This window comes from Mus musculus, chromosome 9 (genome assembly GCF_000001635.26).
Source record: "Mus musculus strain C57BL/6J chromosome 9, GRCm38.p6 C57BL/6J".
Taxonomy (NCBI): domain Eukaryota; kingdom Metazoa; phylum Chordata; class Mammalia; order Rodentia; family Muridae; genus Mus; species Mus musculus.
Window position 1 is genome coordinate 41,651,247 of NC_000075.6, and position 24,576 is coordinate 41,675,822.

Below are 24,576 nucleotides of genomic sequence, written 5' to 3' on the forward strand. Positions count from 1 at the left end.
AAGAGCTGGGCACTGGCATCCCTTGCCTGCTACCTTTTGACTTTGGGTACAGTATCATAAGCTGTTTCAAACTCCTTCCAGTCTAACTTCCCTGCTAGGCGGATTGCATCTTTGAGCCACTTCTTTCCCCCAATTAACTTGCTTTTGTATTTTATCACAGCAACAAGAAAGAAAATAACTAAGACAGAGATGACATGGGTTTCATCCCAGGATGGGAAAATTAAAGTTCAAGCAAGACTAGGCGCTTGAATGTAGGGGAAGAGAGAAGTTGGTCTGTGGACTATACCTGGACACTTGGAACAATGACGAAAGGCAGAGGAGAGGGACGACGATGATGATGATAACAGGAAGGAGAGATTCCATAGGGCTCTCTCAGTAGACCTGCTGCTTAGCATGCATGCACTTCAATGGACCAGGGAGATGCTCAGTGGATGTCGATGGAACAGAAAGTGGACAAGTGAAAGAGAGAGGCTCTTGTTTACTTGACCCCTGTCATTCTGTGTTGTTACAGGACAATACCTGGGTTCTGAATTGCAGTGACCTCAACAGGTTCCTAATATATCAAACAAAAGGAAGACGTTTATTAAATGTGGTTGCATTGAGCAGTGTAGCAGATGAAGGAGTCCAGTGACCACAAGTCTGTTTCCAAGGTGTTGGCATGAGGTTTAGCCTTAAACAGAGGAAAAATTGGGATGGGGACAGAGGTGCGTATGACTATGAGATTCTGGTCTAAGTTTTGTTGATCATTCTCTCGGTACATGTCCCCTAGGAGACCACAGAAGTTCTCATTTCCTAAAGGGACAGTGTGAGGCTCAGGAGATGATCACATCTCCCAAGAGGCTGCCTTGCCCTCGTGGATAACTGCCATTGTCCGGTGTAGGGAGCATGTTCTGTCCTACAAAGTTCTACTGTCTGGGAATCCAAGGTAGCTCAACAGGAATGGTTAAGGACAATGACTTACATCTGTGCTTTCAGCCAAAATAAGGAAGACTGACAAGGCTTACTGCCTACTTTCTTTACGTATATGTGGGCCAAAAGTGCTTTAAAAACAAAACAAAAACCAACCAACCAACCACCACCACCACCACCAAAATCTGCCTCCCAGTTATTAGGTGGTAGCTCCTAGGCTCTCGATTTTCCAGACATATAAAGAAAGAGTCAAGGCAAATGCATCATTGTCGTGGCATCTCACTAGCAATGAGTGACAGCTCCAGAATGTGCAGTTGGGATAGCCTGACGTAGAAATCCATTCATCATGCTGTCTTCTAAAGATCCAATAGTGCAATTCACTTTAGAGTGCAGCTGTGAATGCATATCAGGGCTGGCAGAGCAAGAGATACAGTCCAATACTCCAGTCCAATACTGCTGTTCCTAGCTTCACCATAGGAAAGAATTTCAAGACAAATGAGTATGAAGCAAAGTTGGAGTTTATTAAAAGAAGGGTTAGGGATGTGGCAGGGAATGGATGTGTGGATGGGTAAGGAGGTGGAGACCAGAGGTGGAGACCAGAGGTCAACCTTAAGTGTTGTTCCTCAAAATGTCCTATTTTGTTGAGACAGAATTTTTATTGGGACATGGACTCAGTGATTACCAAGGATCCTCTTGTTTCTACCTGCATGTGCCACCAAACTTTTGCTCTCTCTCTCTCTCTCTCTCTCTCTCTCTCTCTCTCTCTCTCTCTCTCTCTCTCTCTCTCTCTCTCTCTCTCTCTCTCTCTCTCTCTCCCCCCCCCCTCTCTCTCTGTGTGTGTGAGTGTGTGTGTGTGTGTGTGTGTGTATGCTAGGGATCAAACTTGGCACTCATGCCTGTGTGTGTTAGATATAATCTCAACGCTCCCAAACAACTGAAAAGGTATTAGCAAGGCAGAACTTCTGTCTGGACATGAGGGAGCATTGGGAAGAGCAGACATACAGGGTGGTGTATTGTGACCTAGCTGGTGGCTGTATCTATCCCCCATTGGCCTCACAGTCTTTCTGACCTCAGAATCTTTCAAGATTGGCTAGTTCTTTTTTTGTTGTTTTGCTTTTTTGTTTGTTTGTTTGGTTTGGTTTTTTGTGGTTGTTTTGTTTGTTTTGTTTTGTTTTGTTTTGTTTTGTTTGAGACAGGGTTTCTCTGTAAAGTCCTGGCTGTCCTGGAACTCACTTTGTAGACCAGACTGGCCTCGAACTCAGAAATCTGCCTGCCTCTGCCTCCCGAGTGCTGGGATTAAAGGCATGCGCCATCACTGCCCAGCAAGATTGGCTAGTTCTAAAAGAACTGGCACAAAAGAGTTGAAGGGTTACTGGAAGGATGAAAGGAGTGGGCTAGGCCACTTCTGTCAGTTACTTTTCTTTCTTTTTTTTTTAAATTTATTTTTTATTAGGTATTTTCCTCGTTTACACTTTCAATGCTATCCCAAAAGTCCCCCTTACCCCCCCCCCAATCCCCTACCCACCCACTCCCCCTTTTTGGCCCTGGACGAAGACCAAAGTGTGGACACTTTGCCCCTTTTTAGAAATGGGAACAAAACACCCATGGAAGGAGTTACAGAGACAAAATTTGGAGCTGTGACGAAAGGATGGACCATCTAGTAATTGCCATATGCAGGGATCCAACCCATAATCAGCTTCCAAACGCTGACAGCATTGCATACACTAGCAAGATTTTGCTGAAAGGATCCAGATATAGCTGTTTCTTGTGAGACTATGCCGGGGCCTAGCAAATACAGAAGTGGATGATCACAGTCAGCTATTGGATGGATCACAGGGCCCCCAATGGAGGAGCTAGAGAAAGTACCCAAGGAGCTAAAGAGATCTGCAACCCTTTAGGTGGAACAACAATATGAACTAACCAGTACCCCGGAGCTCTTGTCTCTAGCTGCATATGTCAGTTACTTTTCAAGAGTGCAGCAGGGCCTTGATGTAAACAAAGGAGGGCAAAAATTTGCATAGAAAGTCTTACAAAGTGGGGTGAATGAAAAGATTTGAATTCCTTGAAATAAATACAAGTTTTGACTCTTTGCTCCTCCTCATTCCAGAGTCAGCTGCATCTTCTCTGAACCTTGTCCCTGAGACATGATGGTGAAGGTTGGAAGAAATGGATTTGGCTGTATTGGGTGCCTGGTTACCAAGACTTCCTTCATGTTTGGCAAAGTGGATGTTGTTGCCATCAATAACCCTTTATATTGACCTCAACTACATGGTCTACAGGTTTCAGCATGACTTTTCCCATGGCAAGTTCCATGGCACAGTCATGACTGAGAATATAAAAATTGTCATCACCTGGAAGGCTGTCACCATCTTCCAGGAGTGAGATCACACTAACATCAAGTAGAATGGTGCTGGTGTCAACTATGTTGTGGCGTCTACAGTTGTCATCACCACCACAGAGAAGGCCAGTGCCCACTTGAAGGGTGGGGCCAAAGGGACATCATCTCTGCCCTTTTTGCTGGTGCTCCATGTTTGTGATGGGTGTGAATTATGAGAAGTATGACAACTCAATATTCACAGCAATGTTCCCTTACCACCTTCTGCTTGCTCCCCTGTCCAATGTCATGCCTGACAACTTTGGCATCCTGGAGGGGCTCATAACCATACTTCATGCCATTACTCACACCCAGATAGCCCCTCTGGGAAGCTGTAGTGTGATGGCTGTGGGGCTGCTAAAACATCCCTGCATCCACTAGTGCTGCCAAGGCTGTAGTCAAGCTCATCCCAGAGCTGAATAGGAAGCTCACTAGCATGCTTTTCTGTGTTCTATCCCCAATGTATTCATCATGGATCTGACATGCTGCCTGGAGAATCCTGCCAAGTATGATGACATCAAGAAGGTGATGAAGCAGACATCCAAGGGCCCACATAATGGGCAGCCTGGGCTACACTGAGAACCAGGTTGTCTCCTGTGACTTTAACAGTGATGCCCTCTCTCCCACCTTTGATGCTGGGGTTGTCATTGCTCTCGATGACAACTTTGTAAAGCTCATTTTCTGGTGTGACAATGAATATGCTATAGCAATGGCGTGGTAGACCTCATGGCTTACATGACCTCCAAGGAGTAAGGAGCTTTGGACCACCAACTCCAGCAAAGAACAAGAGTGAGAGACTCTAAGCTGCTGAGGAGTCCCTATCCAAACTCAGTCCCCTGACACTGAACATCTCCCTTCACAGTTTCCATCACAGACCCCCAGAAGAAGGGGAGGAGCTTAGGGAGCCCTACTCCCTTAAATCCCATTGGTAAAGTTCACCGCACCTGCAAAAAATTACAAGTTTTACAGTATATGATAGAAAAGACTAATATTTAATATTTTTGCAAGTGACAATCACTTTGCCGACTGAACAGTCTCCTGCTCTATCTTGCCAGCCCCGAGGGAAAGTTTCAACAGATCTGAGCACAGGTGTCAATGGAGGGGAGATTGCTTAAGTAAAACAGACTACTCAATGTAGAAGAGAGTAACCATTGAGCATCTTAACAGAGCTGTATGGAGAGTTTGGGTAGCTTCTGCAGTTTCCATTGCTCTAAGGGTTTCTAAGGATCGTTCTGTTTTCTTTTCTTTAGTAAGTGAGATCATAGGGTGGTTTCTGCAGAGCCTTGGACTAGCTAAGGAGCTGATAAGATGAAAACACAAAGGGTCAAAGGGTCAGGAATTCTCGCAGCATGCACGCTGCAATGAAGGGAAGACAAGCTTTGACTGTAAACACAGTTCGAAATTTATCTGTGAGAGTCTCAGAAAATGTCAGGCTTACGACCGGGGAAGGGAGAAGAACAAACTCACGAGTCATGTATGTATTGGCTATAAGCATGATTGCCTTTTTTAAAATTTGAAATAGCTCTATGGCAATTAAATATTTTCTTTTCAATATAGGGTATCTTTACAGTGAATTTTGTTAACTATATCAAAATTCTCACCTTTCAGATGAAATTTCAACCAGGCTCCACGGTGAGGGGTTCCTTTGTCTTTCTGCTGCCCCTTAATTTTTCATCTTTCAGGCCTGCCTCATGGGTAGGTTATAAGGATCAGAGAAACAGCTGAGGGACTTCAGTGTGTGAGGCCAGAGCTCACTAGCAGCACTATAGCCAGGAGTGAAAAGGCGGAGAACTAGAGGAGACAACAACAACCAAAAAATAGATGTCCTTGACTCCCGCTGTAAAAAAAAATGCCGACACTCTAGAGACAGGTGCAGGAAGAGAAAGAGCTCTTTCAGGGAAAGGGGAGGAAAGGCAGACCGGAGTTTTGTCAGCAAATGTGTGACTGACACTATCAGAAGCTGTGGGAAGTTCCTTATTCCTCACAAGAGGCTCTGAGGCGAGCAGTTTGAGGGGCAGGAAAGAGCTTAGAGCAGAGCTGAGGATTCCCAGGCTAGAGGCAGCCTGCTGCTCACCTTCAGCCCCAAAGGAAGAGAATGTAATCTTTCCCTCTTGTGAAGGCCAAGGCTGACCCTCCTACAACCAAAGACTGACAAAAGACAAAGACGAAAGGTCTACACAACAGAGTTCTACAACACGGAAGCCTCGGGACTGAAGGAACTGTAGACTCGGGGAACTTTGTCTTTCAGTTTCCTGATGGTAGAAAGATGCAGTGAAGAGGACAGCTGGGCTGGTTAAAGACTGCTCATCAGACCTCATGACCTGAGTTCAATCCCAGGAACCTGTGTGGTGAAAGAAAACACTGACTCCCGAAAGCTGTCTTCTGATTACCATACATTTACTATGGCATGCATGTGGGCAAACCACACACACACACACACACAATCATGCACACACACACACACACACACACACATTTACACACAAAAATGCACTCATACCCAGACATACAAAGCACCAAATAAATAGATACATAAATACATCAATGTCAATTGAAGAGGAAAAGGGGGATTGGACAGAAGCTTATATATAATAGGAATGAGCTGGAAATGGGAAAGGGACTCAGGAAGGCTCCAGTTGCTCTTGGCCTCTTCATACTACCTTCTTCCTCTTCTTTGGGTTCTTAGTTCACAGTGCTCTTTCCCAGGCAGCCTCAGGGAGGCTCTATCAGAGAGCATCCTTTTAGATCTAATTCTTATCTGCATAGGGAAAGGGAGAAGATGGACTGACATTCTTGCTTCAGAGTTCCTCTCAGTCTATTTCACTTCAGAGTACTTTGAAGTATTTTCTGACCCCTGACAAACAAGATGTCTCCAGTAGCTGCAATCTCTTTATCAAATGTGGCAGGACTCAACATGATAACGGTGCAAAGGGCCTGACAGCAGCTTGTAGGAGAAGGCCCCAAACAGTAGCCGTGCAGCTCAGCAGTCTTCACTCATTGAACGGATTGAATCCACACAGTGACTGTTGGGTAGCTCCCAATGGAGTCAACTTATCGGTAGATGAAAAGATACAGGAGTTAGAGGTCATATGGCTTATGACTAACACGGAGCTTCTAAGCTCAGCCTTCATGATCACATAAGCTATAGACTTTATTCACAGGCTGTGCTAAAATATTTTTGAACAAATCCCCTTCCTTCTTAAGAATGAAGGAGGCACTTTTTGTGTTTTTAAAATTATGAGACCAGAGATCAGCAAATAAAAGCACCTTGGTCCAGTCCAGTCTGTTTTGTTGTTGTTGTTGTTGTTGTTGTTTTGTTTTGTTTTGTTTTGTTTTTTTACTATAGTCTGTGAGCTAAGAATGACGTTGACATTGTACTTTTAATAAATGAAGAGAAATTTAACTTTAATATTTTGAGATACATAACAATCGTATGAAGCTCAAATTTGTGTGCCTATCAATAAAGTTTTATCAGACTGCCAACACCTCTGTGCCTTTATCATTTGCTATTTTGTTTGTTTGTTTGGTTGGTTGTTTTTGTTTGTTTGTTTGTTTTGTTTTGTTTTTCTTACAAGAGTAAGACCGAACACTTGGGGAAGAACCACAAAGCCTCGCATTTTGATGCTGCCATTCCTGAAGCACTTGACTCACCATCTGGTATACCTGAAAATCTTCTTTGAAATGTAGAAAAGGATGTTGTTTCAGCCTGCATCAGAAACATCCTCACCCCATTACAAGTTCTTTCTGGGATTGCTAGCCTCTCCAAGAAGGATGGTGGCAAGGGAGGGGCCAGCAGAAAACAGTTGACTGTTATTTCCCAGGTGGACCAAGAAAGCTGAAGGAGGTGGCTAGGTTGGGAGGGGAAGCCCCTTCACAGCCAGATGGATTGCCCTTTCTCTCACCTGTAGAATTAGAACTGTTGACAAACACAGTGTATGCAGATACTCAGCCACAAGCCAAGGAGCTACCTCCATGACCACTCACAGCACAGGGCTTCTTTCTGTGGCAGAGCAGTATGTCCAAGCTTTTCCCTAAGCCTTCCCAGTTTCTTCTTCCAGATTTGCCTGAGGAATTGGTCTTAAAGGGCAAGGGTTTACACAGAGCTAGGAGTCATGACAGTAGGGTTTCACACTGGGCTTTGTCAACAAACCTCTAGCTTGTTAGTAGTTAGGTGAATACTTAACACAGTCTAAGTAAGGTAATTTACCCAAATCATATATACATATATGTATATGTATATGTATATGTATATGTATATGTATATGTATATGTATATGTATATGTATATGTATATGTATATACATATATGTGTGTGTGTATGCACTCTATTGAATCCATCTAAAGTGCCAACTTTAAAAAAATTCCTAAAAATTTTAATAAAATATTCACAAAAATTTCTGTTATAAGTGTTGTCATGGTCACGGTGTCTCTTCAGAGCAACAAAGTCCTGACTAAGACAGCACAAAATAAGCCAAGCAATGTCATATGTATAAGGCTGACCATGTTCAGTGTCTTTGGTTCTCACCAGCATACAGCTCCAAAATGTTTCATCCTTACACACAGAAACTGCACCCACTGTACCTCATATAGCTCCCTACTCCTTCAAGTCCCCATCTACTTTCTTCTTATGAATGTGACTAGTCTAGATATTTCACATGAGTGGACTCCTGTGGAATTTTCCCTTGGTGATTGTTTATTCCACTTAACAGACATCCATGCCTTAGCATGCTTCAAACTTTCCTTCTTCTGTAAGGCTGAATAGTAGTTCCATGTGTATACATGTGTACATGTACCACATTTTATTTATCCACTCATCTGTTAATGGATATCTGACTTATGTTTACCTCTTAGCTACTGTGAATAACTCTTCTTTATCTGCTTTGATATTGCTTTCAAATGTTCTGGATATATAGATCCCAAAGTAAAATTTGGGGGAAATCACATGGAAATTTTATTTTTGATATTTTTCAAAGACTTGCTGCACTGTTATGCATGGAGGACAGACTTGTTTCGCATGACGACACGATGCCCAGGCAGACATGCAAGAGCCAGCTCGACCATCTCAGTGTCCCTAAGGATGCAAATGGGGGGCTTTGCCTGTCAATCAATGCCCTGGACCAGTACCGAAAATTGTTTCTAGGATCAATTTTAGTCTAGTAAATCTTTGGTTCCTATTTTAATGTTCCTTTTTTACTTTCTTCCTGTGTGTAATGAATGTATGCAGTCACACAGATACACCACGGCTGACATGCAGAGGTCAGGGGTCAGCTATGTATCTTCAGTTCTTCCCTTCCATTTTTACATGGGGTCCAGGAACCAAACGCAGGCCTCCAGGTTCGCACAGCGAGCTCTTTCTCTACTGGGACTTCTCACCGGCTCCTCTTTGCCTGTTCAATTTTATTCTCCCCCTGTTTCTCTCCTGTTCTTTATCTAGTTTTTTTTCTTCTTACCTCCTTTAGCATAAATTTAGCAGCATGCCTATTTTTGAAGCTATATCTCAGATACAAATCATAAACATTGACTGTGAGTTTGGAGAAAAAAAAATTACAGCAAAAGAGAAAACAAGTGAACCCATTCAAGAGAAACATTGAGGCTCCCGACCCAGGTTTGGTGCCATTGTGCTTCCAATATGTTTTGAATTAGGTTATGTCAACCATGACTACAAGCTGAAAACATTCAAAGCAACCCTGGAACAAGGCATATTTGGTTTCTTCCAAGGGAGTTTTCAAAGTATACTTAAGAGCAGAACTCTGGAATGTATAAACACAGGGGAAAGGGTGGCAAGCAGGTCATCTTCCTGGTCCACGGCATGGAGGCTTTCGAAGTATCCAAAGCTCGTTTCTCTCATCGAGGTTGCTTGGAGAGTTGATTCTTCTTTAGCCTCCACACTTGCACGGGAGAGGCCACTCAGAAGGAAGTGAGCAGGGGAAGAGTCTGAAACAAGTTATGTGGACAGACATGGTATCTGTCCACAGTCCTTAGACTCAGATGGGATTTATTCCCATTTCACAAACAGTGCATGTTATTGTGGTGGCCTGACACCTAAGAAAACAGAATGGAATATAAGTTATAAGGGGACAAAGATTTTTCCTGGGGAAAACAAAGATATTGCTGGTTTTATACAGAGTAGACAGAAAACTTATGAAAGAAAATTTCACAAACCGTGAAAAGAAATCTACCCGACTACAGAGAGACGGATGAATCACTTAATAAGGAACTCGGCCTGCTCACATCCGCAGTCCTGAAGGCATCCCTACAGTGAGTCACAGAGTCTGTCTCAAGGTTCCCAATGTTCTGCCATTCAGGACTGGTATACTTTGAACACCTCACTCAGAAAGTAGTAAAAATAGGCCACTCCAGAGAGGTCTTTTCTGCAAAAGCCATGTGTCTTCTTTGGTCATGATGCAAGTCAAATGAAGTGTCAGACCACACAGTCCTCTGTGCTCATATGTCATGTTTTCATTACAGTAATAGTACAACTTTAAAATGTAAGGGCTTACATATTCATTACAATTCTAGGTAAGACAGGCTCCTTGTCAATCCAGTGCTGCCACTCCTGACAGTGGGGATGGTGGTGATGTTGGTCATGATAATGTGATATGTCCTGTTGTGAGGACAAGAGCAGATCCTGTATGTAGCACATCCACAATTTTCTAGGCTCTTGTTTCCTAAGTGTTAAGCAGGACTCCTGCTGTTACAGTCACCGTTATCACCTCTGCTTACACCACTGGTCTAAGATGGTCTATAGCCACTGATAAGGCTGCTTGTAGGGTCCAAAGCTGCCTCTATCATTTGTAATCTGTAGAACTCTGGGAAAGTCATCTTCTGCCTCAGTGGTCTTACTTAGGAAATAAAGGCAATGCCTTATACTCTATCTATCTATCTATCTATCTATCTATCTATCTATCTATCTATCTATCTATCTACCTATCTATCTATCTATCTATCTATCTATCTATCAACTATCTATTTTCTACATGCCATCTATCTACCATCTACTTTTCTGTCTTCCTATCTATATTCTGTCTTCCTTTAATCATGTGTCGGTACTGTTTTCTTTACCATCTGTCTTCTATCTATCATCTATCTATCTATCTATCTATCTATCTATCTATCTATCTATCTATCTACCTATCATATATCTATGACATATCCATTATGTATCTATTATTGTCTATAAAACAGGAACAAGAGAGGAATAATCATTCAAGTAACACTAAAATTATTTTTATTATATTTTTGCATGTGTCTGTCTGTCTGTCTTTCTGTGTCTGTGTGCATGCTCGCAAGTGCACATGCCTACAAAATAGATGTAGAAGAAGCTGAGACATCTTACCAGACCCCTTAGTTTTCAGTTATTACCTGCTACTTCCATGTGTTTATGGAATGCACTGTGAAGTTTTGAGATACTTACACACTGTGTAACAATCAAACCAGGTTACCTAGCTCATCCATCACAGAAAAAAATTTATCATAATGATATAATTGCTTGTTTGGGCCTCTGTTTTATGTCTAAAAACTTTTCAATTGTCGTGTGGAGTCCCTGGGTATCCTCTTTCCTCGATCGTTCATGAGGGACAGAGCTATTCTCACCAACACCTTGAAGCTGTGTGTCACCTTTTCACTATGACATATTTATTACTGTGACATCACTACAGAGAGAGCACAGCCTCACTCTAGCTTCTGGAAAAAATGTAAAAAGATGGACTAATCAACTTCTCGCTAGTGTTTTGCAAAATAATTATTTTCACAATAATGTGCCCTGTAAGGTGTATGTGGTGATGCATGCTAGTAATTCTAGCACTTGGGAGATAGACATAGGGGGTTTAGAAGTTCAAGGCCATTCTCAGCTACATAGCAAATTGAAAGCCAGCCTGGACGATGGTGAGACTCAGACTCAACTAGCAAGCACATCTTCACGTGTGTGTGTGTGTGTGTGTGTGTGTGTGTGTGTGTGTGTGTGTGTGTGTGTTTTCCATAACTTCTCTAAGTTTATTGGGGGTATTTTAAGGTAAATAATTCATTTAGATTTCTAATGTAAAATCTAGACAAAGGTAACTGACAGAAGTTCTCTGGAAACCCAGAGTACGCATGAGTTGAAGGCAGCAAAGCTCATCAGAACTGTGAACAGCCTCACAGTTATCACCTGGAGATTCAAATATGGACAGTGGCAAGTTTCAACAAAAGTTGTCTGTGACAGATCCAGTGATCACTGTAATACCCTGTACCCCAAGATCCTTGACACACTCATATGGGAGGGGGGACAGTGGTCAGCCTTCCCTTTAAAAGTCTGGCAATGTTAGAGGATTTTGTATCAAAAGATCTTAGAAAAACTCCTCTCTTAACATGGTATTCAAGGCTAACAGATGGTTCCTAAAGTTTTATCGAAAGTAGTCCATCACTGTAATACCAGATTCACACAATGTTGCTGAGCAACCAAGAAGGACCTGAGATTGACACAAGTAAGTTCTTGTTTTAAAGCCCAAATGAATTCACATCCTAGTTGTCCAGGCTCCAGTGTCAGGTAAGAATTATCAACTGTTTAAGGGCCCCTTTAAATATGCTTTGTCAGAAGTTCAAAACCCATCAAGTTCTTCCAAGTTTTGTCCTTCCATTACAGAGGACTAAATTTCAACCTCAAGGAAGTACAGTGAGCTATAAGGACATACTTAAAAGAATTAAATAAACAGGCGAAGTTTTTGCAAACGCATGCATTTGATATTTGAGAGCCTCACTGGAACAAATCAGTTTTAAGTCTGCAGTACTCCGACTGTGGGTTCCCACGGCTGCCTTGGTGCAATATTGACACCTGCCATGTAGGCCTTTTGTCTTAGAGACTTTGGGTTTTTACACATGCACATTTGTAATGCCTTTGGTTGGGTTGAGTTGGGTTGAGTTGGGTTGAGTTGAACTCTTTGGTAATAATTCAGAGCTTGGCTCCTGGGGTGTTAGCACAGGTTTGCATGCATTATGCAGAATTTCCTGCTAAATGCAGTGGGCTTCTTGTAAATGAATCGTTTATTTCAATCCATGCTTGTTTGACATAAATGTCACTTTTATGCTGAATAAGTCTACCATTCTTCTGTGTTTGCTCCAGTAATGCTGATCTTTGAGATGTCACCCCAGACAGGCTCTGACAATGGAGCGCCAAGTGGCCATCTTGAAATAGCAAAGCTTTGCTCTAGCATCCTGCTACTAAATCCAATATTTATCGAGATGGAGTTCAATGATCCGAACGTTGAACAGTTTTCATCAGTGCCAAGATGTCATGGTGTGGGAAGAAACGAAACCAGAAATAACACAATAGTATCCCATTATTTTTACTGTACTTAATAATTCCAACCAAATGGGATCAGATCAATTTGTGGATAGAACACAACGTATCAAGTAAAAGAAATTGCCCATTTTCCTGTTGAAATAATATGGAAGTATGACTCAGCCTAGGGAAGTAAGCAGGAGATACATAGGAAGGGTCAAGATGAAAGGATTTTTTTTTCTTCCCTCTTCTTGGTGGGTCTGGACAGAATTAACTGGTTGTTTCCAGTCACAAGAAAGTACAAAACTACTCTTCCTCACAGCAGAGGGCTGTCGCTGTGGGAGCTTCAGCTAGGCTAGCACTGTGGCTCTGGAAGGAGAGTATTCAAGGAGGAAGATCTAATCACGAGGGGCTTACAAGCTTGACTCTACCCTCCATGCTCCCCAGTCTGGAGCTTGTTCAGAATAGAGTCTCTACCCAGTGGGCATGTTCTTTTATTCCTTCTAGATCACAGCCTTGTCCTAAGACTTAGAAATTCAGATAGAACACCTCTACCACTCCCTCCGCCCACTATGACTCTATCACTCCCTCCGCCCATTATGACTGGGTTCTGGCTTATTTTGTCCCAGAAAAGTACTTATTTGGGTATTTTTTAAGATAAAGGCCCACACACGCTGTACTGTCCCCATGAAGACACTCTTATAAAACCTAGTCAGATTTGGGATAGTCCCTCAAAGTTCTTGAGTCACTTAAGGATCCTAAGATATTTCTCTGTCTGTCCATCTTGCTTAGAGTTTGCCTTCATAATTCCCTCTCTAATCAGATTATCAGCATCCAACCAGAGTTCAAGGTTATCCATATTCTGGCCAATTTAGGGGAAAAGCAAAGCCTCGCCTTACTCCCAGGCTCTACATCCTTCATCGCTTGTCTACTAAATGACCTGTAGCGTGGACTTCACTTCGTGAACAGTCTGAATCATGTAAAACTACACAGTCTTGGGTTTTATTTGTAATATAGCAAAACAGGGGACTCGGTGAAGCTTTTAATATAAACAGTGCTGGAAATTTTTCAACAGAATGACCATGTTCACTGTGTCCTCCCTAGAGACATTGTGAGATTGACTTGATACGTATTGGAGAAGTTGGAGGCAGCAAGCACAGGCTCTAACATACATATGTCTGGAGTGTCTACTTCATAAAATGAGAGTTCAGTGAAAGACACGGCATAAAAAACACATAACCTAAGAGGAGATGCACATGCAAGCATAATTTCCTATTGGTATGCAATGTACTTCATACATGCACAGAGTGCCTAGTGGATACAGAAGGCAATGAGATTTTCCGCAGGATTGCATTGGCAAGGACTCACTATACATTTAATATACATATGTGTAATACTATGCATGCTGTTTATATATACTCTGTGCTGAGTACTCTGGAGAAAGAGCCTATAAATCCTGGGAGCCGTCTTGGTATTTTTTAGTGTGGTTTCCAAGGCTGCATGATTAATCTTCAGCAAAGCTACAGTTTAGCACCTGTTGAGCGATATTAGAGGAAATCATCTGTGTTGCAAGTGGAGAATATGTTAGAGAGGCTGGACTCAAACGGATCCAGGTTTAGCTCTCTTTCTCCTTCTGTTTTAGCAGACAAATAATCTGTTGCAACTTTGCCGCTTCTCTTCCATGGCTTGGCTCTGTTCCCATGCACCATTTTGTTCTAGGGGATGCCTAAACGGATTCTTCAGTGTTAGCCAAAACAAATGAGGAGCTTGGCTCTCGGTCTGGTCCCAGCAGCTGCTGTGATTGGAGTTCTCTGCACCTAAGACAGTGGGGCAGCTTTCCCCTTGACAGATGAACACATTTTCATTACTAGGGAAACAGGAAGCATGGCGTACTGGGCGAGAGAGAGGCGGGGGAGGCAGATTTGGGAAATGGCTTTGTTCTTTCTTATACCCATTATGGTTACCATTCAGCTGAAATGTCCGACGGGAGGTTGGAGAGTCCAAGTGGGATACCCACCTTTCAAGTTCCTTATCCCTTCAGACTGCAGTTGTAAGCTCAGGCAGCCTCAGGCAGAGCAATCCTTTGCAGATCTGTTCTAGCAGGCCGTTTCTCCTCATGCATGCAGCAAAGGTCATGGAGAGGTCCGGAAGTCTAGGGGGAACCACCATACAAAATAAAGGCAAAGAAACATTTGGTGGTTTCCATTTCTTGGCCATACAATAAAGCGAAACTGGAAAGTGGGTGTTCTGAGGGCCCTCCCACCCAGAGACGTTCCTCCTGATTTGGCTATTACAACTAACTCAACCACAGGGGTTGTAGACATAGGTTCTTCAGGAAACAGGATGTATCTCCAGTGTGCCTCCTCATGGTAATTTTTTTCTTCGAGATTCTATAGTCACAATAGTCTTTACTCAAACTGGTAGCCTGGAAGGCATTCTTTAATCCCCAGGTGTTGGGAGTGCCTAGATAAATGTGGGTGTCAGTCACCATTGTGGGGAATTCCAAGGGCTGAAGAAACTTGGGGGAAGGAGAAACAGAGAAAATAATAAGAAAACACATATACCTAAAGTGCATAGCTTCAAAGGAAACGATAAAGTTAAATGTAAGTATTGAGGGGTGTCCTCAAAGATGAGGGGAGTCGGGAGTTCTCACGGGTATATGACTTTTGGACCCTCATTTCCAATTATCTCTATGATGACAACCTTTTGTCTACCATATAAACTTCAAAAAAAAAAAAGCAGGATTGCCAGCCAATGAGGAAAACATATCCTATCATGCATTATTTCTAAGAAATGTGTCATTAGGCATTTTTATTATATAACCAAACCAGGCTTAGAACTAAGATGGCTATGGTATCACTAGACCATGTCATCTTATGGGACCACCATCATACCTGTGGACAATTCAAACAGAAGAATCTTGCAGTGTATGGCTATACTGAATAACTACCGTTTGCCAGACACTACGATAGGTTACTATATATGAGGACATTTGTGTAACAGCAAGCACAGTGTGCTTGGAAGGTTTCTTTATGTACACAAAGAAAGCAGAGACTTAGTCATCCCATGATGATATGGTTCAGAAACAAAGGAAGATTTTTTAATACAATTCTTAGAAAATTCAACCGGCTTTGGAGTTTGAAAGACTGCTTTACCTCTTCCCCTGCCCTTTGTATCCTACATTTATTTTTGGTAGTAATAACTCACGGGTCTCTGTGAAGAATCCGTCTAGGCATCCCCTAGAACAAAATGGTGCATGGGTACAGAGCCAAGCCATGCAAGAGAAGCGGCAAAGTTGCAACAGATTATTTGTCTGCTAAAACAGAAGGAGAAAGAGAGCTAAACCTGGATCCATTTGAGTCCAGCCTCCCTCTTTCCTGCCTCGCCTAAACAATGCCTCTGACATCTCTACATAAGACTCCAATCCAGGCCTCTAACAAGTAATGAGAGTTTGTACACAGAATGGATCCTGTGCCTTTACCAATGGGCCAAGTACAGAGGAGTGGAGCGAGTTCTGCTCTGTTATGATGTGTCTTGCATTGATTATCTTTGCTTATATCTCCATTATGTTAACTAATGGCTCCTGGAGAACTTACTGGGGCAGTCTATGTTTTGCATCCTGTGACTTCAGACACAATGTTTACTCTCTGGAGTGAGCTTGCTCACTTACACATCTTTACATTCCTTCCCATCTACTATTTTCTATTTACAGAAGCTTTGGGTGAGGTTTTTTTGTGATTGTGCCGAGATAGTACCAAAAAGTTTGAACTTGTATAAGGTTCTGCATTACTCCAGTAAAGATGGAACCAGACAAAAGCCCAGCTTCTCTATTTCTAATGAACTGTTTCCTTCTATAGACAAAGATTTCAATTCTACCATGCTCATTAAGCATGCTACCTCTGTATATATTTTATTATTATTTTAATAACTCTCCCTTCTTATCTTTAAATTCCCTCTTTTACCTTGCTGTATATGTCAATGAATTCCTTCCCAGGTACACTCGAGCAGATTTTTCTGAGGAAAGCATCCTATGTGAAGTTATTTCCAATGAGCAGAAGAACAATGTAGATATGTAATTCCTGGTTTCTGATTTTTCAATAGTGGTATGAAATGTTAGCATGAGTCTTAAATACCAGCACTTTAACTTAGAAAGTTAATTGCACCTACAAAAACGTCTAACACATAGTAGAACTTTAGCAAACATTAGCCATTGTCATTGCTCAGACTGGACATCCACGTCTGTGGAATCGTGTAAGAGAAGAAAAGGTGTTGGCAACACTCCCTCAGCTAAGGATGGAACCTCGTGAGTTCCTCTTTAGTTCATGCTGGGACACTGATGGTCCTCTCCAGTTGTACTGGCTGGTTTTGTGTGTCAACTTGACACAAGCTGGAGTTATCACAGAAAGAAAGGAGCCTCCCTTTCATGCCTCCATGAGATTCAGCTGTAAGGCATTTTCTCAATTAGTGATCAAGGGTGGGAGGACCCATTGTGGGTGGTGCCATCCCTGAGCTGATAGTCCTGGGTTCTATAAGAAAGTATGCTAAGCAAACCAGAGGAAGCAAGCTGGTAAGTAACATCCCTCCATGGCCTCTGCATCAGCTCCTGCTTCCTGGCCTGCTTGAGTTCCAGTCCTGACTTCCTTTGGTGATGAACAGCAATGTGGACGTGTAAGCTGAATAAACCTTTTCCTCTCCAACTTGCTTCTTGTTCATGATGTTTTGTGCAGGAATACAAACCCTGACTAAGATACCAGTTTATGATGGGATATTGATTATCCTTCCCAGTTTACACTGGAATATTGATGGTCCTTCTCAATTCATGCTGGAATGTTGACTGGCTTGATCGTGTGCAAGTTTGCTGTGGGTGCATGAGTGCATCAGCCAGGTTATGTCTGGAAGACAACATTCCATAAAGCTGCTCATCTTCTGGCTTTGACATCCTTTTCTTCCCTTCTCCCTTCATGTTCCAGAGCCTTTAGAGGTGGTGGTGTACATCTCCTCTTTGGGGTGGTGGCTCACTGCTTCTTTCCTTGGCCATGCCCAGTCTACAGTGGAGCCCATCAAAGACAATCTTCACTTGGGTACCAGTGTCTGTGATTTCTAGCATTTTCCCCTGCTCCTTTTCTCAGACTTTCCCAGTGCTGCTTACATCCCCATCTGTTCTCTCTGTACTGTGTTTGGAATCTTCTAGGCCTTGGCACTTCTGCATTTCAAGTCAGGAAGTAAAAAAGTTATTTTTTATTTCACGTAGTTGATTCTTGGAATAAAAGGCATGATGTTTAAAGATTATTTTCCTTAGCTTCAGATTGCCTAAAATCTACATGAGTTTCAAAGTGAAAGATTTAACTCTTTGTTTGCTATTAGCCTATGGAAAGACAAGCATTCCAGTAAATTCTTCACACCCCTAAGTGTGTTTGTGTGTGTGTGTGTGTGTGTGTGTGTGTGTGTGTGTGTGTGTGTGATGGATTAGAACTATGGCATCCTGTACTCTATCACAGAGCTACATCTTTAGGTTGTAGTAACAGCCATGAGTTTATAAAATAAATCACTTGGAGAATGAGAAAGATATCTTGCTTCTTTAAGGCGTTTATGAAGACTTATAACATAAAATGTGAATTGCACTGACCAAGCAAAAAGACATAGCAATCATGGCCAAGACTGCCCATAAGACAGTAGCAATATCTCCATTCTAACTCCAGGCATCAAATATCACCTCACATACCTTTTAGTTTAGCAATTGTTTCACACTTTGTTAGCCATAATATAGGTAGAAGGGAACAAAGGCACACACACACACACACACACACACATATATATATATGTATATATATATATATATATATATATATATATATATATATATACATACATACTTATATATGCCACTTCTCTTCAAAAGGCAGAAATTCATTATTATATTTGGGGTTGAAGAAGAAGAGAAATTATTTGCTAACTCATAACTTCTTGGTTCTTGGGGAGCACTAAGTTTAAAGTCCTGAGTTCAAGCCTTATCACCAAGTGTCTTAGTTAGGGTTTTACAAACATCATGTGAACAGACACCATGACCAAGGCAACTCTTATAAGGACAACATTTAGTTAGGCCTGGCTTACAGGATCAGAGGTCCAGTCCAATATCATGAAGGCAGGAGGATGGCAGCCTCCAGGCTGGCATGATGCAGGAGGACCTGAGAGTTCTACATCTTCATCTGAAGGCCACTAGGAGAAGACTGGCTTCCAGTCAACTAGGATGAGGATCTTAAAGCCATGCCCACAGTGATGCACTTATTCCAACAAAATCATAACTACTCTTACAAGGCCATACTCCAACAAGGCCACACTTCCAAATAGTGCCACTCTCTGGTCCAAGCATGTTCAAACTACTGTACTAAGCCAAATAAAAATCAAACAAAAACTTAGGTTGGACAAAGGCACCATATAGTATGACTCTATAATCTGTAATTCTATTGCTTTTCTTGGTCTATGTTGATAGAGAAGTAGCTACATGATCTATTTTAGATGGGGTCTTTATTGGTCATGATGCTGCTTTTGATATTTCAAAAGATTCATCTCTGAATTCTGGTAATAGTTTTTGTCAACCCATGCAACACATATGTCACAATATTCCTGGATAAATGGACAGGAATAGTGATGTATTCAGGTTTCATATTATTTGGCTGCTATGTATATGTCTTGCTTAGTGTTCGATTACCTTTAGTTTATATACAGTGTCAGGGGCTGGGCTTTCTGCCCCCGGTGATTGGCCTTGTTCACAAAGGACTTTATTGTTCTCTTTTGTATGTGATTTTGTGTTCTTTGGAAGAACTTTTGGCAGTTCCATGAATTTTCCTCTTAAACACGACACTTCTTCAGCTTCTGTGACTTTTGAGCACCATCATTAGCTTTCCTGGTCAACTCAACACACCTCGGAAGAGAGACTCTTTCTTGGGGAATAGCCTCCTTTGGATTGGCCTGTGGTATGTTGATGGGGAATTCTCTTGATTCCAAAGAGATCTGAAGATGTCCAGCCTACTGTGGGCTCAGGCGAGTGTGCCTGGGCAGTAGATGAAAGGCAGCCAAGCATGGCTAATAAGCAGCACTCCTCAGGGTATCTGCTTCAGTGATGTGTCCAGGTTCTGGCCTTGAGTTCCTGCCCTGAGTTTCCTCGACAATGGATTGTAATAAACCAAATAGCTCTTTCCTTTCCCCACGTTGCTTTTGGTCATCATGTGGTCATAGCAACAAGGAAGCAAACTAGGACAGCCTAGAACTTCAACTTGGCTTCATCTTCATTCTATCACTAGTCCATCACCTCTCAGTGTTGGGTGTGGTCAAGACCCCACTGAAATCTGACTTCTGGAACTGTACTGTCCTGCTTCTTCCCTGTTGTCAGCTCATCGTCTTCCATAGTAGCCAATGAGTTTGTGCTCTTCTAGGGAAAAGTCTCCAGTTTTGTTGCCATTGATCACTGAGCATCATTTAGAGTCTCTTTACCACCCCACTGTAAACTCTGTTTGAATTATACAAAAAGAAGCAGATTCCAATAGTTGTTATCCATGAAATGTCCTCACTTGGACTCTGTTGTGTTACATAGTCCCCCCCAAGCTGTTGGCTGTTACCACCTGAACTATCTACAGCTGTGATTCCCTACAGGCAAACTGCACACATTGGGCCCATAACAGTTTCATCAAGGAGTTAGGGAGGGGTCTGAGGCTCCACCCTAACCTGGGTGTTTATTGGTAGTTAGTGGTTGCTAGAGTTGAGCCACAACCCTTCTTTACCTCCCTAAGGATAAATTGGCAGTTAACAGCTGCTGAGGGATACTTCTCTTCTGTGGCACAGTCACTTGTAAGGTGCTCATTATCTTTTAAGTACCCTCTCACCCATAGTCCCATAAGAATGAGATAAACTAATTGATTCACCAAGCCATACCAAGGTGGAATCATTTCCTGGTTTCTGTTGTTGAAGACCTGTTCTGGGTAAGCAGATAGTTTGTTCACGTGCTCCATGATAATTCACACAACAGACATTTAAATTCATAGTGGAACGATGAAGACTATGTGAAGATCTCTAAAAGATTTTTCGATTTAAATGGAACTTTAGAAAAAGACAACAGCGATGTTAAGCAGGAAGTAGCCCATAATATAATAAAATGTATAATTTTTCACTACTTTGGTAATAAACATTTTTGAAGTCAGAGAACAGCCTTATTCAGCACTAAGCTCAGTGTCCTGGATCTCTCAGTGTCTATCTGATGCTCAAATTCTTATTAATAAAATAGCAGGCAGTTCTTACAGAACTAGCAAACATTCTCAAATTCATATGGAGATAGACAAGATCTCCATAAATAACTTAAAGTCTAAAGACTTTAAGGAAAGGACTAAGCAGAAAGTCCAAATCTGGAGCTAGTACAATGCCTGACCCCAGATTACACTCCAGAGCCATAGGAACTAAAGCAATATGGTACTGCCATAAACAAAGACATACAGACCAATCGAATGGAATCGGGGACCCAGAAGTAAAATCACGAACTATACACCCCAAGGGATATAATGCTAGGAAGTATCTCCCACCAATTCCCATGTCTTCTCACAATTCTTTGTTTTCCTTGAGTGTTTCTGATTTGTATTGTCTCTCTCTCTACAATCTCTTTCTCATGTTCCTCTGTTTTATCTGTATTGTGTTTCCAGAAGAAAACACTATTCTCCTCATTTAAGGTCAAAAGAGATTATCATTTCCAGATTTTTAAAAAAAAACAACAACAACGGCAACAACAACAACAAACCAGTGCTTCAATCAAAGACATGAATCCAAAATCCTGCTAGGCATTCTACCTGGCTGCGGTCCCAGCTGCTCAGAATTTTCTCTAATCCTTTCAGATTCCCTAATGCCAAGACGACACAGGTGACATTTTAAGTGTGGAATCTGGAATCAAACCCATACTACATGAGAGTGGAGCCAGCTTCCTCGAAGCATGAAATACATGAAGATTCTGGTGGGTAGAAGTGCCTTAGACTTTAAAGCTGAAGACAGGTTATCCTGATTAATCCTCATTTTAAAACAGCATTATGCTCAGCCCTGGAGAACTAGTGGACTTACAGCCCATCTCACAGAAGACTAAACCTCTTCCCCTCAGAATGTCAGTTAATGGTAGAATTAAGAATCAAGTCACCCATCAAGTCACCAGTGGCTACCCATCAAGGCTCCATCCTCTACTAATCCCTCTGCTATTGCTATGGCTGTTAACATGAGAGATGTGGTTTATAATGACAATATTATACTGGCATGTGTTTGCAATCCATTTCTTACAGCAGCACTGGGGGTAGGGGTTGGGGGTGGGGTATTGACTTCAGAGCCTCAGGCATGCAAGGTAAGTGTTCCTACCACTTACTAGTCAAGCACCACAGCCCATTATAGCTACGTTTTAAGAACCAGATGTGGGAGAGAGGTAAACTCCTACTTGCTCAAGACCTGTTATGTGCCCTCACTACCTTACCCAATTTTCATATTTTTCCTTTAAATTCACAATGTTAGCATTTCTTCATGAATGAGGGAACCAGGTTCAGACAGATACGAGGCAGCACATGTTTTTAATAACTGGCAGAGCAAGGATTAATACCGAGCCTATCTAGCTCAAAGGCCACGGCTTTTCTATTGCAACGTGCTTTGCAGGAAACCTCCTGTAGGAAGTGAAAAACATATTCTAGATATAAGATTTGCAAACACATTGATGTATACAAAGAAACAAACAAAAAAACCAGAATACAAAAGGAAGATGTTATAATGGAAAGAGTTCATGATTCTTCATTGATGCAAAGGAGGCTCAAAATGGAATGTTTTGTAACTTGTCATATTATTCCTAAACAGGTATCAGTGACTTACTTCATACACACATTGTCTTGTGGTCCTTGACTGCTTGCCTTGGATTGCGTATTTTTTTCTTTTTTTTTTTACAAACTCTTGGTATCTGAACACCCAGCTTTGTGTTAAGAGTTCCTGTAAACCCATTAGCCATTCTTCTCATCATCCTTTTTGCCATAGAAATTCTTTCTTCTTGTAACAGAGTAATGGATTTTCTTTGTCCTTTTCAGTGTTGAAAGATTGCTGGTGGCACAGCCACACAGGCCCTGTAAAGCAGAGAGAAAGGTTTGATGTGAGGCATCCTGCACATCTGTAAGAAGTCGTTGGAACTATGAGAAATTGTTATGGTTATTTACCCAAGCTTCCTGGTTTCAGATTCTCTCTCTCTCTCTCTCTCTCTCCCTCTCTCTCTCTCTCTCTCCCCCTTCCTTTCCCTCCTTGCCTCCTTGTCCCACACAGTATTACAATGTAGCTTAGATGACCTGCGAACTTGCAGTGATTCTTCTGCCTCAGCTTCTTGAGTGCTAAAATTATAAGAGCAAGCCACCACACTCAAATAAGTAGCCCCTCCTTTTAATCAGTGAGGAAACAATGAATCAGGTAAACCTACAAATACAATATTACAATCATGCCTTCTCTTTGTGGATTAGTTTGTTACAGTTTTTCGAAATTAAGACACTTTAGAGAGTTTAAGAAAGTATCAATGGGGTATGGCAGTGGCAAGGGACAGTAGGGTCGTCCCAGGAAACCAGGGCATGCAATTGCTCTAGTCTCTTTGAGCTTTAGTAGCTATATAAGTTTTTTTCTAAAGTTACTTTTTATTACTGTGAAAAAAACACCATGACCAATGTAACTTAAAAGAAAGTACCTGATTGAACGTATGATTCCAGAGGGTTAGAGTCTGCGATGATGGAGCAACAGCAAGAGTACCTTGATGGTGGTAGGAACAGCTGGGAGCTCACATCTCAGACCACAGGCAGGAGACAGAGCACACTGGGAACAGCATGCATCTTTTGAAACCTCAAAGACCAACTCCAGCGATCTGTCTTCTCCAACAAGGCCACATCTCATTTTTTCCAAACAGTTCACTAACTGGGAGCCAATTATTCAAACATATGACCCTCTGGGGTCACTCTCATTCAAACCACCACAATGACAACGGAAGGAAAGAGTGCTCGGGGAAGTGACTGATATTTAGACACAAGAGCATGCCTAATAATTTTTGGTTAACTCTATCCCAAACCCCAGATGCCCACAGAATTCACCCACGGAAGAGATTTTTCTAGCTTCTAAGGTTAGTACCATTAACACCAATGTCACAAACAAAAACACAAAATGATAAATCATTAACCCTTATTAAGTTGTTTAATATTTTATTTTGTGTTGTCTCTACAATAGCAAAAAATCTATCATCATCCAATTTTTATAGCTTAACCCAACTATGTAATTTTGTAGATTGACCAAATTCACTTATTATGACAAAAATGCATTAGTAGATGACTGCACAGACCAATCATTCCTGTTGGAAGGAAGGAACTATCAAAAAGAAGTAGGGAAGAGAAAGGATGAAGGAGTGGGATGCTAGGTTGTGTCCTAAAATATAATGTTATGTAGCATTCATATTCAGAGGCGATGCCACACCTCATATGAAACCGCTAGATACTAGCAAGGAAGTTACACCCAATGTAGATTTGCAACACAAACATGATCGAATGTAAATCACCCAGTTCTACTGTCATTTTATCCTGTTACATCTGGGTCCACATCTGTGCGCTGGTTGCATCCTTATGTACTGCTGTTAATTTTTCAAGGCGCTTGAATTCAGCATCTCTCCATTCCCCCCATAAAAGCGCTACAGTTTGTTGCTTAACTTTGTATGCAATGCAAGGAAAGATCGAGTGTCCATGATTGCAGTGTACCAGAACCCAGGAGCAATGGAAGAAAAGACACATAGAAAATATTGCTGGGTAGTATCACTGAGAAGCAGTAAGTTCTACAGATTTTGATTCTGTCCCCGTATAAACAGATAAAGAGGCATTCCCTCCTCAACTTCCAAGTTCAAGGTGTTGGCTCCCTGCAAGGTACTTCTGGCAGAGCTCCATCCCTGGAAAGACAGCACTTGGACCAATTCTGCCTTGCCATTTGCCCAACAGCAATGAAATTCCCAGTGTTATCCAGG

General features: G+C 41.9%; 1 long non-coding RNA gene and 1 pseudogene across 3 annotated transcripts in view; one reads left to right on the forward strand and one right to left on the reverse strand.

The window, feature by feature from the left end:
• On the forward strand, positions 3,039 to 4,228 carry Gm8707 (predicted gene 8707; annotated as a pseudogene).
• Gm35835 overlaps positions 4,255 to 24,576 on the reverse strand; it is an 81,949-nt gene continuing 61,627 nt past the window's right edge. Inside the window, exons 3-5 of one of the 3 annotated variants that reach the window (XR_379295.4) lie at positions 22,419 to 22,663; positions 14,557 to 14,691; positions 4,255 to 9,325 (exon numbers count right to left, since the gene is read on the reverse strand). This is a non-coding gene — a long non-coding RNA (predicted gene, 35835). Of the gene's footprint in view, positions 9,326 to 9,362; positions 15,058 to 22,418; positions 22,664 to 24,576 lie in introns of those variants that run through there. The other 2 variants (XR_870648.3, XR_379296.4) reach the window with 2 other exon arrangements.